This window comes from Schistocerca gregaria, chromosome 2, assembly GCF_023897955.1.
Source record: "Schistocerca gregaria isolate iqSchGreg1 chromosome 2, iqSchGreg1.2, whole genome shotgun sequence".
Classification (NCBI taxonomy): Eukaryota; Metazoa; Arthropoda; class Insecta; order Orthoptera; family Acrididae; genus Schistocerca; species Schistocerca gregaria.
The window spans coordinates 1,020,836,842-1,020,853,607 of NC_064921.1; the positions used below are offsets into that span (position 1 = coordinate 1,020,836,842).

A 16,766-nucleotide genomic window follows, 5' to 3' on the forward strand; every position below is an offset into this window, starting at 1 on the left:
CAGATGTCTTTCCCAAACAACAGGGAGTATTAGGTGTACGTGTCACTTAAAAAACAGGAAGTGTAGATGCGTTACAGATTCCTGTCTAAGGTTACCGTACACGCTCAGTTTGTTTGAGATTCGCCATGTAGAGTGCGTGCAGCATCAGTAACAAATGTTACGGTGCGATAGCCAGCGACGAGAACATACGCCGCCAGCCGCAAGTGGTTAAGCAGTAAGATGACAGTTTAAAGCAAAACCGCCGCATTCACGGAAGGCTGTAACGTCAGCGCGTTAAATGGCTGGTGTCGCGACAGCCAGCTGACCGGTCACGGTTTTGGCGCGAGCTGTGTGCAGGTCGTGTGGTTGACGGTATGGGGGGGGGGGGGGGGGGGGGGGAGTGATGTGGAGGCCGCCCGCCGCCGAGTCTGCGCAGCTCAGTCGCCGTTCGACGCCACAGCAGACAGCAGGCAGCAGGCGGTGGCGCAGCTCACCACAGAACAGGTAGGGGGGCACCGCCGGCTCGTCCTAAGCCAGGCGCTTCCAGCCTTCTAGCTTACATCGAACGCATCAAAGAAGACGTCTTTTTTTGGACCGCATAATATGCTTAACACTGACAACAGCCACTGAGGAAGAAAACAGGAATGGATCATTGCAGAGAAACATCGAGTGGTGGGATTTTCAGATCGAAAATGTTCAACTTAGCATAATTTTACATAAACGGACGTTTTTTCTTTTTTATTTTCAATTTTTTTATTTACGTTCTTATATACCGATCGTTCGATAGATGCTCCCTTCTTGTGCAGCTTTGATACTTACAAGGGAACCTCGTCATCGCATCCCCCTCAGATTTAGGTATAAGTTGGCACAGTAGATGGGCCTTGAAAAACCGAACACAGATCAATCGAGAAAACAGGAAGAAGCTGTGTGGAAATATGAAAAAAATAAGCAAAATATACAAACTGAGTAGTCCATGCGCAAGATAGGCAACATCAAGGAGAGTGTGAACTCAGGAGGGCCGTGGTCCCGTGGTTAGCGTGAGCAGCTGCGGACCGAGAGGTCCTTGGTTCACGTCTTTCCTCGAGTGAGAAGTTTAATTTTTTATTTTCAGACAATTACCAAATTCAGGCATTCACACATAATCAACTTCGCTCTCCAAAATTCCAGGACATGTTCACATTTGCTTGGACATATGCAGGATTTGACGGTCTACACACGGAAAAATTTGAAAACTTTAAAAACATATGTTTTGACAGAGCACAGGGAAAACTGTGCGACTGTGAAACTGTTGCATTCATTTGTTGCAGTTTATATGACAAACTCTTATGTTTTCATCACTTCTATGGGAGTGATTATCACATCCACAAGAAAACCTAAATCGAGCAAGGTAGAAGAATCTTCTTACCCATTGGCCAAGTGTACAAGTTAGGTGGGTCGACAACATATTCCTCTCATGTGACGCACATGCCGTCACCAGTGTCGTATAGAATATATCAGACGTGTTTTTCTGTGGAGGAATCGGTTGATCTATGACCTTGCGATCAAATGTTTTCGGTTCCCATTGGAGAGGCACGTCCTTTCGTCTGCTAATCGCACGGTTTTGCGGTGCGGTCGCAAAACACAGACACTAAACTTATTACATTGAACAGAGACGTCAGTGAACGAACGGACAGATCATAACTCTGCGAAAATAAAGAAAGTAAACTTTTCACTCGAGAGAAGACTTGAACCTCTCGTTCTGCAGCTGCTCACGCTAATCACGAGACCACGGCGCTCCTGAGCCCACACGGTCCTTGATGTTGCCTGTCTTACGCGTGGACCACTCAGTTAGTATATTTCGCTTTTTTTTTTTCATAGTTCCACACAACTTCTTCCTGTTTTTTCGATTGATCTGTGTTCAGTTTTTCAAGGCCTATCCACTGTGCCAACTTATAACTAAATCTGAGGGAGGTGCGATGGGGAGGTTCCCTTGTTAGTTTGGCCCACGAACATTGGTGGGACTTCCAGACATCGTGGATAAAGTACGAGAGCTGTTCGGAAAGTAAGGTCCGATCGGTCGCGAAATGAAAACAACACTGAAAAACAAGATTTTTTTATTTGCGACAGTTAGCCCAGCTATTTCTCTAAGTAGTCGCCGCTCTTATGTAGACTGTCGTATCGTTGTACAAACTTTCCAGTGGCCTCCAGTAGCCTCATGATCTAAATGCTGGGCTCCTGCTTTAATCGTTTACTTCGTGGATTTTTCTTTTGCCGTGTGATCCATTCTTTTGTGCAGGAAGAATCAGTACTGGTTCGTAGTGAAATAAGTTTTCGTATATTAGACGGAAAAAAAATTTCAATACTACGAGGCGTATTCGGTAAGTAAGGTCCGATTAGGCGCAAAATGGAAACCATTTTAAAAATCCGATGGAACTTTGTACAGATGTGTGCAAAGTAATAATGTCGTGTGACGTGCGCCTCCCGTCGGGTAGGCCGTTACCCTGGTTCAAGTCTTTCGAGGTGACGCTACTTCGGCGACTTGCGTGTCGATGGGGATGAAATGATGACTATTATGGCAACACAACACCCAGTCCCTTAGCGGAGAAAATCTCCAACCCAACCGGGAATCGAACCTGGGCACCTAGGATTGACATTCTGTCGCGCTGACCACTCAGCTACCGAGCGCAAAGTGATCGCATAGAAATGCCTAAAACAACAGTGTCTCCCGCCAAGTATGTGCATCTGGTGAGAGATGTCGCCTGAAGCTATGCAGCCCACATAACACACATATGATGCGTTTCTTTCTTTGAGACAATTTTCAGCCGCATTCTGCAGGAGCAATGAAGACGCTCCTGCTGCGTTTTAGATAGGAAGTGTTCGATCACCAGAATAGTGCCCTTTATTGGCACCCTCCTTTGGTCATCTCTGCTGACATGGATCGCTGGCTACAAAGACAACAGTTTGGCGCAAACAACGAAAGGGAGACGAGAGTAGAGAATTGGCGGGAAGCACAGGCGGCTGCTTTCTGTGACGACGGTACTGGAAATTTGTACAACGACACGACAAATGTTAAAGTAGGAGCGGCTATTTAGAGAGGTAGATGGAGGGTGTGGCTAACTGTTGCAAATATTTTTTTTTATTTTCACTGTTGTTTTCATTTCGCAACCGATCGGACCTTACTTTCCGAACAGCCCTCGTACTTTACCCACGATGTCTGGAAATTCCACGAACGATCGCACTTACAATACCGCATAATGTACGATTTTAATCTGTGCAGTTAGTTCCAGGCCGGAGCACATCCTTAAACTGTCCATGCATAAGGGGCAGTCAAACAGAAACAAGATGGATGGAAAGCTAATTAAACTGTTTGTTATTTGCAAAGTAATCCTCAGAACCACTAATACAATTTTCCCACCGTGTGACGGGACGTCAGTGCATCCATGGAAAAAATGTTTGCGGTTGCCTGTGGAACCACTACTGAACCCAGGCGTGCACCTCTTAGTCCGAAGCAAATCGACAGCCACGAACGTCTTTCTCCAGAACACAAAAAAAAAAAAATGTAAATGGGTTGAGGACGGATCAGGACTGTATGGAGAATATCTAAGGACTTCCCAGCGAAACTTCTTCGGCGTGGCAGAAACAATCTTGACAACATGTGGGCGGGCATCATCCCGCAATAGTATGACGCCGTCTCTTAACATTCCTAAGCATTTGGTCTTAATTTCAAGCTTCAGTTGCCCACAAACCCCTGTGTGTTAATTGTGACGCCGTGTTCCACAAAGTCGATGAGCAGCGGGTCGACGGACGGCATCATTTTGTTGCCTCAAAATGCCCACCTACGTGTTGCAGAGGTTTCGCTGGGAAACCACTGCACATTCTCCATACAGTAGCGATCTTCGCCAATCCGATTTCCAATTTTTCGGCGCCCTGGAGAAAGACATTCGTGGCGAGCGATCTGTTTCGGACGAAGAGGTGCACGCCCGGGAACAAGCGTGGTTCCGCAGGCAACCGCAAACATTTTTCCATGGAGGCATTGAACGTCTTGTCGCACAGTGGAATAAACGCATTAACAGTCGCGATGATTACTTTTCAAATAATGAACAGTTTATTTATTTTCTTCCCATCTATCTCATTTTCATTTGACTGCCCCTCATACTTGGGTGGAATTTACATTTTGTTTCTAATGCAGGGGAAGTACGCGTATGCTAAAATAATAATTAATATCTGTCTTAATAAAAACATTATGTGTATTGCACAAAGCCTGTCCCACAAATAAGTACTCTGAACGCTCTCACTGGACTGGAAAATGCTTTGCCCAGGAAGTATATTCGACGACATCTTGAATGGTTGGTATGTTTCTTCTCAACGCTATGATTTGTTTATTCTTTGCTTCAGGATATTCAAATATTATGTCGAATTTTCAGATTTCCTTATAACTATAGGATAACTTTTCTCACAAAGTTTTCAAGTAATGATAGAATACAATGACCTTACATGTAAACTATTTCCGTTGGATGAATATAAGGTTCATAAATGTTTTGTGCTACTGACCCACACATAAATGTGCAGTATCAGTTGACTACAACGTCAGTAGGTTGTATATAGAGTTCTATGCAATCTCCAGCACTTCAGCGTTATTGGCTCTATTCTTTAGACATCTAGTATGTCCTGCGAACAGCGAACTGAATTCTCCTAAGGATTTTACCAAACATTTTATTTTTGTCACTTAATAATTGGAAAAATATGCTAATGATTGTTTCTCGCTCCTCAAATTTGAACGCAATTTCAAAATTTCTTCGAATTATTGTAGAATATTCCGATATCGCCCGTGAGGCTAACTTCATAACTCCATCTTGTCTCCTCGTGAGAAGACAGTCTCGGTCTTGTGGAGCTGGCCGTGGGTACCTTATCACCAGGACGTGCGTCGTCTCATCAACCTAACAATGAGCACGTGATACGTCACCACCTCTCCTTAGTACTAAGTTGGTTTATTCGCTCAATCTCCACAGACAGGAACCACGTTTATAACGGCAAATTTAACAAGGAAATTGTGCTGATAGTATTATTTGCTTAAGTATGGAGCACGCTTAAATTCATTCCTATTAATTGTACAACTGTCTTCAGCTATCAGATGTGTTCATTTATGCATCAATCGGTTTGTAAATTGTTCAATTCGCCTCATACTCCACTTAAATACAATCGCCTGCCACAGTTGTACACTAATATTCGCAGATTAATGGGAAAGTATGAAAAGGGTTTCTTGCACCAAATGCATAAAGAAGAAACTTATTTCCAAAGAGGAACATTCATTTAAGCACTGAACCTATTCACCAATGCTATGGCAGTTGTTCGTTATACGTCACAGATAGAGAACTGACTTTGAAAATGAGAAGTTCAGATAATCACGTTTTTATTTCACAACTGTATGAGACGTGTTTATGAAAAATTTGATCTTATTTTCCACTCTGTGATACATACTAAATGTAGCGACACTTGTAGACTGTAGTTAAAAAATGGTTCAAATGGCTCTGAGCACTATGGGACTTAACAGCTGAGGTCGTCAGTCCCCTAAACTCAGAACTACTTAAACCTAACTAATCTAAGGACATCACACACATCCATGTCCGAGGCAGGATTCGTACCTGCGACCGTAGCTGTCGCGTGATTCCGGACTGAAGTGCCTAAAACTGCTGGGCCACTGAGGCCGGCCTCGGCTGTAGTTCTTTGCCAAGTATGCCACTGTCTGTTAGCTTTAAAAAGATCCGGCCGTCTGGGTATTGCGTAGCTACGTTTAGTACGATTTGAGGATGGATCATCTGCTAACTCTACAAAAAGAGCAGTCGCAAGTGTGCTTAAAAGTGACTCGGACAGTGAGAAACGAAGCCCTACTACATGCAAAAAACCCGTAGTGGTGTAAAGTGTGACATTACTTCAATTATTCAACACAGAAAGAAACAACAGAAAGTTTATTTTAAACCCTGTAACTGCAGATACTAATTCAGTGTATTTCATACCTTGTTTTAATTAAAAGCCGTGATTGTTGGAAGTACATTCAAAGCGAAGCCTCAGTGCTAACAATCAGAATCACGTGCATTTAGCTGTTGATAAATTGAAACTTTCAGTTCGAATATTACGCGTTTCACAGAAACTTAATGGTTCTCTGACCTTGACATTGCCGCCAGAGTTAGTATTTACAGTAATAGGGATCCGAAGGAAGAGGTCAATAAGCGATTTCACAAAACGTAGAACGCATGAAATATTTCAAATGAAAACGTAGAACCCATGGAATATTTCAAATGAAAACAGTTGTCTCACTCTCGGTGTTCAACAGAAACAGCAAAGAGTTTACTGCCAGAGATTAATTATACTCGTAATTTGTACCTCGTATGGTTTTCTGTGTCTCAAGCGGTCGAATGGACTTTAGGGTAGGCAGAAGCAAAGGTGCGCACTTAACACTTTTCTATTTTTCCCTTTTGATTTTCTGGTAACGAGACGATGAAAATTATACACAATACACCTAGGACTATACTTTGACCGATACCATAAGTTAAATGCGCACTTAACACTTTTCTATTTTTCCCTTTTGATTTTCTGGTAACGAGACGATGAAAATTATACACAATACACCTAGGAATACACTTTGCCCGATACCACAAATTAAAGATTGCTTATATGATGCATTAAAGTAAAAAAGATGTAAATGTCGCGTGGCTAGGGCCTCCCGTCGGGTAGAACGTTCGGCAGGCGCAAGTCATTCGAGTTGCCGCCACTTCAGCGACTTGCGCTTCACAGCACCCAGACCATGAGCGGAGAAAATTTCCGACCCAGCCGGGAATCGAAACCGGAGTGACATTCTGTCGCGCTGACCACTGAGCTACCGGGGCCGGACATGTGTTAAAGTTATATTTAACAAAATGTTACAAATGAAGAGAATTGGTCTTTGCCTCAGGCATGGGGAGACATTCTATTGTTATGAGGAGAAATTCCACACAAAAAAGAAGTTAATAATTATAACAGAATAAAGAAGAATTTCAGTATTTGTCAGGTACTGCCACTATAACTTGTATAGTGTTTTACTATATCAAAATTATCACCATCATCATAATCATCATCACGACTGACTCCTTCGTCGTGGTCATATTAAGTACCAAAATATAACACTAACGTATTACTAACCTGAGTACAAAACATTTCAACACAAGGAAACACATTGTACTATTATTTGTCCTTTTCTTACCACACTTTTCTACAGTTTTCCCGGTACAGTTTTCCTGTTTCGCCTTCGTTATAGAATCGATATGGCTGAAAATTACTTTTAGATTGCAAGTTTCCAACTTGCTAAAAAACTTTCATTTGTGCTTCATTGAACCCCGCTATACTCCCGATACTGATTTTCTCTGGTCGCCTCAAACTTAAATTATGACTAGCGATCAATGAGCGATCCCTGAATTTCCCCTGCCACTTGGGTTTATACGTTAAACGGGTGGCTTACGCCATTAGTTTCCGCAAATTGGTATGATAAATGTCGGAAGTGTTCAAATGTAAGGTCACAGAACATATGAACCAGACTGATGCAGTGCACCGCCAATTCAGTTTCCTCTGCCTCAGAAAACGCTCTCTTGAAACGCCCCGACAATACCACTCCACAGCCTGTTTACGACATGTGGATTTATTAAATCCTAGTCTTTTAGTTGCTTTTCTACTGGAAGATCAATTTTCTATTAGCTTCTTAACATTCCCCACCGTTTTAGAAGACAACGGCGTGGAGGACATTTTTCTCTGGTAATTTCTGTAACATGAAGTTAACTAGGCTTATTAAAACTGAATCGGTCGATGAGAAACGCATGGGGCCTCCCGGCCAACAATGACATGCGATCATTTCATTTCAGTGCACTATAAATCAAGATCCATTAAATATGTTCAATAAGCCTACGAGTTCTCTATTAAAACCGAATAAAGAAAAAACAAATGTTTTGGAACAAAGGTACGCATGCGGACATTTGCCCCAGCTACTTGTAGGTTCTTTGCCCCGTGGTGCAGATTTCTGAACTTCTAGTAACAGCTGCCACGTATGGTAACTTGTTAAACTAACAGTTACACTTAAAGCGTGAGTTACGTTATGTACTTACATACGAGATATTTTTAATTCTCCAGTGTTTTGTTACAGCAGATAGGTAGTCGACAGTTGCATCGTATGTACTTAGATCGAAAGTTCCAAAGATATAACTCACCTCATATCTCGAAAGCTTCAAAGCGCAAACCATTTACGTAACATATTTGACTCTTCCACTGTAGAAGTTCTCAACTAAAGATGCAGGACTGCCACACTGCACTCACAAGTAGGAAAAACACTAGATTCGTGTCGTTGCTCCGTGCGCACATTTGCCCCCTCCTGCACGACATGCAAAGGATGCAGATTACATGACAGAGGCAACGCTATTATAAAAGTCGTTCCCATCAGATTTTATATGCGCTGGTTTGTCAAACTTGTCAAGAGTGTTGGCATAGGGAAAAGGAGGCAGAGGGTTTCAGTTCAGCAGCGCCGTCACCCAAGTCTTAAGAGAGGAATCAGAAGTTCAGCTAGACAGAAAGTTTAAAAAATCGATCCACTCCTGTGAGATAAACCATTTCGGAATGCGCCTTCAGTGATTTGGAGAAACAGGCAAAACACAAATAAGAATTTTCAGACGGATATGTAAACAGGACTACACCCGAGTACGAATGCAGTGTCTTAATCACCACGTCGTCAGCCTTGGTCTTTTTAATAGTTTATATATTTTGTTTATGAAACCATAATTCGCTGCACATGTCTCGAATGCCGGTGACCTCATTGAATTGTAATTACTTTCTGCGTATCTCACCCACTTGCACCGATACGCGGTCTGACTATTTGAGAGAGGAAAAGTCGCGAAAGCAACGGGTACGCTGCAGCTCTAACACGGCGTCCTGTTTTTGCGTTAACAACGGTGAGATCACCATCGGAATGTGTACGCCGTCATCATGCTGGTGGTATAGCCGGTTTGGCAGCAGCAAAAACACACACCTTCCGCAGCCGTTCCAACGATTTTAGCATGCCAAATTTCGTCCTTTAATATGTTAAGCACAACGCTACGTTGTTCTGTTAGAGGATGATTGAGCGTAAGTTCAGTTACAACAACGACGTTTGCAAAACGCCCTCCGTTTCAAGGGAAATTTTGCAAGGAAATAAGCGTGAGATGACTGAATGCCTATAGTTTTTTGCACACTAGAGAGTTAAAATATGTATACGATGTACATTAAAAAGGTTAAGAGGGACGCGAGTTTGCTGACACACATTGATGATGTATGCGGGAATATTCTTTCGTGTTGCACGAAGTGATTATTTCTCTCTTCTTATTGCTTTTGTTTGTTAGCATTGTGGGGCTCCAATATTTTCCGGTGTTTTAAGGTCACGCAGTGTTTTCTTTTACTCATGTCGGCCGGCTTGACTGAAAAAGTTATCCATTTACGATACACAATACCTGGACGAGCGGAAGTGATAAACCGTCAGTGTCCGCTCAAACTGCTGCTAACGACCATGAGCATTGAGCAGGAAACCTATTGGGCTACTCATGTATAGTGCAACCCTTGGAGAATCAACTACGAACCAAAGACATTTTCTTTGAGATCACAAGACAGAAGAAATAATATCTATACCTGCGTCCTCCTGCAACAGTCTGCTAAACAATAGCAGAAACTTGCTTTCCTTGTACGGTGCCTTCTCTTTTAAATGTGTTTGTAGATGACAAGAATTAAAGGGGGACATTCATGAAAGACGCTGACTATTTAAAAGATGCACCAAATTCACAATTCTGAAGAAACAGCAGTGAAATTTTGTACCATGTTTCACATGAAATTAACACATTTACCGTCGAGTTCCTTGGATTATATATGTAACTTTTTCATCGAATTTAAAAATTTTATTTTCAAAACGTAATATATATATACCTTTTCTCAAAAACTATTACATAAATTTCTACAAAATTTTATCTGTTTGATTTCTTTGCATTCAGTAAGCTTCTCTCATGAGGTTTTTTGAATATATCTAATAGGAGAATTTTAATAATTATTGATTATAATACAGTAAGTACAATATAAAATTCTTGCAAAATTCCAAACACTTTGTCCCACATCTCGGTTCACACCCAGAATTTCAAAATTTACTCTTGAGACATTTATTGGGTTTATAGAAATAAGTGCACAAACTTTCTTAATTCTTGCCTTCATAGGTTCTGAGAAAAAAACATAATTTTTAGGACATGTAATTTGAAGTTCAGCGTAACGTGTTTTCTTATGTCGTCTTTTCAGAAGGCCCCAGATTTGTACTCATGGTTCCCTTTCCTTTCAAAGTTTCTCTTCTGGTTTCTCGTTTTCTGCCTTCTTTCTTTTACCAGGTCTTCAGCTGACTCTCACTGCAGAGAGGCGCTGTAAATCTATTTTTCTCAAGATGTATCCCATTATCTCTAATATCTTTATCTTTCCTACCTTCCCATCATTAAATAGAAGAACTGCATCAATAGCTGGAATTCTGAGGACTGTAGCAGATGAAAATGTGGTTTTAGGGCAACGTCTCCATATGAGTGAATTAAGAGACTCATTTGGATATGGGTTTTAGCATGAACACGCGTTTTTAGAAGTTCAAGATCGGCCAGAAATCTGTAAGTGGGCTTGACAAGATGCAGCATATAATTTGGAAGCCTCTGCTTGTGAATTCAGGGTTTTTTATCCCCTCTAAGCCCGCAAATATTTACAGTGCACCAGTTAACGTAGTACAGACGATGAATATCATGTTCTTCTATTGACACCATGTGGAAATATGTAGCCCATACTGCACTCTTCGTCTCGCTGGGAATGGATAGGTTCTCTCTGATAGGATTTCATAATACACTTGAAGAGTGTCTTTCATCTCCGTCATTTGAACAAGGAAAACAAGAATTGCTTCTTCATAAACAAAGCACCTGGTTTCCTATTGTTTCCAAGACACGGAACAGTCACAGACGATCTATGAAACCAAAGACTATATATCACAGCTTTCTAGTTGTATTCCGTACAAGTTTGCTTGAAAGTAATCCACGGAATCGTTGTTCAGCGAGCTAATATTAAAGGAGTTTTGGAGATATTTGCCACTGATCATGAATCACTTTTCTTACTCATGTAACAATACTAGGGAATCTAAACTAATACTTGAAACAGTCTGAAAAACAATTCTAATCTTACTCAGAGAGATTTTTATCTATTCAATCACTGTATGTTAGAGGATAATACAATACTGTATCCGTCTCTTTGAACCGTATTAGGTATGGAAGCCAATTTGTCTAAGAAAAGAGTCTCAAATTCTTGTAGGAGAGGAGACAGTATTTATCAAGACCACTTGCAGAACCACCACTCCTGAAAGAAAGGAGAACTTGCCCGCGAAAGGCAAAGGTCCCGAGTTCGAGTCTCGGTCCGACACACAGTTTTAATCTGCCAGGAAGTTTCACAATATATGTTGTTGAGGCCCAGTGTTCTCCAATTTGGTAGGTTTACATTCGTTACTACAATGATGCAACGCTACAAGTGCATTTACCAGAATTCACACGACCGAAACTACTTCCGATCAACGCGGCACTATCGCCACGAACTAAAAAAGAATTTACAATTTTAAGCTGCCGCGCCACTGCTATGCTGTGTGAGACATGATTTATGTTCTGTGCCACGAGGAGCTTGAGACCACAACGCTAGGGAAAACTTTAGATCTGCTGGCAATAAGTAACATAATATTCTCCAAGACACAAAATGATCTAAGGCCACCTTCGCGACCAAGAGGTCATCAGTCACAACACTGAGGCAATAAACAACCAGATATTCCATGCCGCCCCATTTACCCACTTCGTTGGAGCTATGGCGTATTGCATTGCATAAACTTCGTTCGTTATCTATCATCGTCTAAGTTTTTGTAGATTTTCAGAATGAAAATACACTTAATCAGCACCAAGTAAAATCACTGCCTACACGATTTAATTTTATTAGACTTTATTAAGTCGGCATGAGCAGAAAGGAAGCTTACTGTGAAGTAGAGGTGGAGCCGCCGTCGTTTCCCTTGCAACAACCAACGCATTCTCTCTGCACAATGTCTCGTCACCCTCACAGCTAACTGGACTGCAATTTGTCACACTGTCCACTTTAGGAATTGTAGTCTTTCTCACTGTATAATGCACTCACTCGATGACTCCAGTGGAGACGCTCTCAGAGTGGTACGTGATATAATGTCCCCCACCCCCTGATTCTGACAAAACGCAGCTTTATGATGAACTTTTTTCCCTTCCATGCTGTACTGACCTGGACTCTTCCACCTGGCCGTAGCTGAGATATCCACACCTGCAAAGTAGGACGCTGTTCCTGCTGGTATTCTTACACCAGCCTTCCAAACTGCCTAATACCGCATTCGGAACTCCTAACGTAATGACTCGTGTTTTTCGGGCGCTCATTCTCGTGGTCGCTGCCAGCTAACGGCAACTCAATTTTTATACTCAATCAAAATTCAAATATCTCGTGATCTCAAGCTTGGATCGCAATGCGATTTTCTCCGAGCTCACTTCAATAAAAGTTCATGTCTACCTACGTAGATTTCCATCTGCTTCCTTATCTTAATCATTATTGTACTCTGCAGATTCAGCAACTCGGAAACGTCTATGCGAAGTGTGATGACATCTGGCTGCCTCGTCTCATGATGAGATATGGGATCTTTCGCTTGTTACTAGTATATCCACTGTTCAGTGGTGTAGGACAGAGGTTGACAAACTGAAAAGTCAAAAGAGCCAAATATGAACAGTACAACGACTGAGCCAAACTTTTTAAACTTAAACTTTACAGGTGGATACATTGTTATGGAATTCATCACAGTACTCCTAAGCTGGCCCTTGTTAAAAACGTCCTCAGCCTGATTGAGGTCTGTTCTCTGAAGTCGACCCCTTCCACCTCTTCCTGTCCACATCCGTTCTGCACAATTGCTTTGTCAACCTCTTTTCCCTCATCCTCTCTGTATGTCCAAACCATCTCAACATACCTTATCCAATACTCGACATTACATTTCCTTCCACTCAGAACGCTCTCCAAAATTAACTTCACTTAAAGCTTTACGTCTTAGTCAAAATATAAATTCATTGGATAAAACTTGATGTCATACTTAATAAGGATGTTATTTATTTATAAAATCAAATTGTAAGGTATCCATAAAACTGAATCACAACTGTGACCGACAAAACATTAGTATGAACAACAGCATTGCATCTCCTCAGAATTTAGATACGTCAAGTTTGTATGTCGTTTTTAATTCTAAGCCCGGTTCCAACGCCACACCAATAAGACGATTTCTCAATTTACTCTTGATAAGGCTCATGTCTCAAAATGATTGTTCATATGGATACGTAGAAACGAATCAAGAAAGAACAGAAAACTATAGTTTTGTTCAGCTAATTTTATGGATTAATAAACTACTGCAAGTGTTAAAAATCGACATTTCTTCTTTCTCAAGGTATTTCAAAGCATACCACTTGTGCTGTGACCTAGTTTCTCTGTTGTGTTTCTTCATATTTCTATATCAGCTCAAAGACATACAAATTTTCAGCTCCGCAATTATTTGTTTCTTGAATCGAATAATTGCATTTCAGAGTTCCAAGTGCCAATATTAAACTGAGAAAAATTTAATTGTTTTGCAGAAGCATTAAGAACCTAATGTCGCTTTGCTGCTCCTGGATTCCTGAAACCTTTTGACAAAAGATTCTCTCTTTTTTAAAAGCGTTGTTTTGAAATATCAGGTGTTAATATCAGGATTATTCACGGTGGTTTTTCAACCTTGGAAAGTAAATCAGTCTCTTTCAAAATCTTGAACAAAAAAGTGACTTTTTTCGAATGAAATAGCCCCTCCTAACGTCGAAAAACTGTTTTCTCTTACAGCTTTATTTAACGATTAAGCTGATTTAGATGAGAAGTAACGTCTATTATCAAATAAAAATTTTTGATCCACTTATCGTTCACTTATTTCTGGATAGCGAAAGCACTTCTCAAGGAGAAATGCTTGAATTCCTGTTAATAAGGAAGAGAAACGTTTCAAAATATTTGCTGTTAAGAAATCACTTTCCTTGTTACGCACCATAACATCTGCGAACTCACTCTCGATTCCAACTAAAAATTCTTCAAACTGACGATGATTAATAGCTTTAGCTAGATTGGAGAAGATAGTACAAATGACCCGGAGAAGATAGTACTAATTACCAGTTCCGTAACTTTGCAAATTTTTTTCGAAATTTCTCCACACAGAGTGCTTCTTGATAAATGGTGCAATGATAAGTAAGTATCTCGTGGTAAATTTTTTCCTTCAAAATGGCAACAAATACCGTTCGCCGGCCATACTTCCCGCCATGTCTGTTGAAACGGAGAGAGATTGATAGAGTGGAATACGATGTTTTCCAATGGTCTCAGTTACAGCACATGTTTGCGCTTTGAGGGTAAAAAATTCTGCTTTAGGATCTGTATATGAAATAAATCGTACGAAAAATGAAACTTGCGGTGTATCACATGTGTGAAAAAACTCACCAGCTATACTGTTGATGAAGCAGAAACCAATTTAAGATTTTCAGCTTGCTGTTCCATCTTTCACTGCCTTAGTAGACAGTTCTAATTCCTCAATATCTTTAAGAATATCTGCTTGTTCTTCAAATCCCGCAATAGCTCTTAGGATCCATTTATAAAATGATTTCCACGTATTTTTTGTCTGTATATGGTTTTCCTCTCTAAGTTGTCACTTGACTAACCGCAAAACTTGCAGTACAGAACTTGATGTTGCTTGCTTTTTTTTTTTTTTTTAACTTCCTCGACTACTTTCTTCCTTGCATCGCCGGCAGGATAGCTAGTACTAAATGACACGTGTTTAGTTGTTAATTGTCTGTCCAAATTTAATATCTTCTTATGAGCGAATTTTTCCTGACAAATGAGATAGGTCGGAAACTAAATAACTTTGTAATAAAAGCGAAAGTCTTGGTCTGTTCAACTTTAATCACATCGTTTCCATATAAGTGAATTTAGAGCCTCATTGGATCTTTGTTTTAGCATGAACACACTCTTTTAGAAGTTTTTTTAGAAGTTACTGTTGTCGTCATCCAATTTTCCTTTGCTTCTTCTTTGTAGCCGCGTCAATCATAGGCGTTACAGCTGCGTTCTACATCAGGGATTTATTAAATGCTGTGTTGAAATATTACTGTCTTCTGAAAAAGATTAGTGATTCCATACAGTGTGAATAAGGTACAGTTTGTATTGGAGTCCTATGATTACATGTGGTTAATGACAGACCGGTATTTTACTATAGAGTAGCCAATTTCTTTAGTCAACAGGCGCATCAAGTATGCCGAATAGCATCCACAACGTCGCATTACATTGGGGAAAAAAAGTTCTTCAGGTTATTTCAGCGACTTGCAGAGACACGATCAGTCGAATTAAGAGAATTGTTAATGACAGAATTTTGCGCAGCTGACATGGTGGAACGAGTGCAGCAACAAAAGTATAATCCTGAAACAAGTGTGACAAGAATTGCAGCTGCTGAAGGCGTCTGCCAAGTTATCGATTGATCGATACAACAATGGCAATATCCACACCAGTTAGAGCGGGTGCCATGTTTCGGGGCGTAACACCGCCGAATCATATTAATGTTCTGTATATATCTTCTAAGAAAGAGTGCTGAAGATTCGTAATTCAAAAACTGCATGTATTTAGGTACATTCATGTGTGTCCGAAAGAAAATCCAAGAACGATCACGGAAGCAAGTCATTTGCTAAGGGAGTGCAGTTGTGGGTGGGTCACTAGTTAGGATGTACTCTGTCGATCACACTAGGAGCTGCCATTTATCAGCAATTTCCGAGCGATAAATTAGAACACTTTCTTTGTAGAAAGGAAATCGATACGTTGTATGCACTATTTGACACCATCCTATTTTCTGCAGTTCGTATTGCAGACCCTGACCCAAAAACGCATTTTAAATTAAGGTTGATACGCACGTAACCACCCGTACTTAAAATGCACGTGGTGTTATTTGTGATTCGTGTCAGAATTGCATAAAACGTAATTTTCATTATGGTACAGGCGCAAGGAGAGACAATGTGAAGGAAGATTGAATTTGGAACGATATTCCTCTAAGATGAAGTAAATGAAGAACAGGCATAGTTAAAGAATCGGTGGAAATAAAATATTGACATTATAAAACATGGCAAGGGGAGGAGAAATGCGCAAAGGAAACGCTAAATGGCCAGTAACTCAGAAGACACACCACTAATTAAAGAATTAAGAATTAAAGAATTAAAGAATTAAGGTGGATGCTCTCCGCGGTCTTCCAGCTCCATCAACGTACTGCGCACTGGCTTCTAGATTCTTTGCAAGCGTTCAGGACAGTGACATCTTGCGCTCACATCTTCAATAAGTTTAAGAAGATGATTATTTTCACTACATGCCTAGAAATACTGTTTGCGTTATATACAGCATTAACAAAACAGTTTGCTAATGATAAAACTGACTGTACAATATTAAACAACATACTATTTCAGAAGTACGTATAATAGACACACTAAGATGAGCCACAGCTTCTGAACGTTCTGGAATGTACTAGCCCAATTATTTTAATTATGTTAAAATTAAATTCCATGCTAACGTAAAGATTTAACCCTTCTAATGCTTCCAGGGGGAAGACTTTCCTTAAAAGCTGTAATTTCGTGCAATTATCTCAGGAGAAATATAAAACAAACGTGGTAGGTTTTTTGTGTTGA

At 40.6% G+C, this 16,766-nt stretch overlaps 1 protein-coding gene across 1 annotated transcript in view; it reads left to right on the forward strand.

The window, feature by feature from the left end:
• Nucleotides 1-408: 408 nt before the first annotated feature.
• The window catches only part of LOC126335517 (uncharacterized), a 217,821-nt gene continuing 201,463 nt past the window's right edge, over nt 409-16,766 (forward strand). Inside the window, exon 1 of the mRNA XM_049998875.1 lies at nt 409-483. The gene's annotated coding sequence lies outside the window, so the exon portion shown is untranslated. The remainder of the gene's footprint in view (nt 484-16,766) is intronic.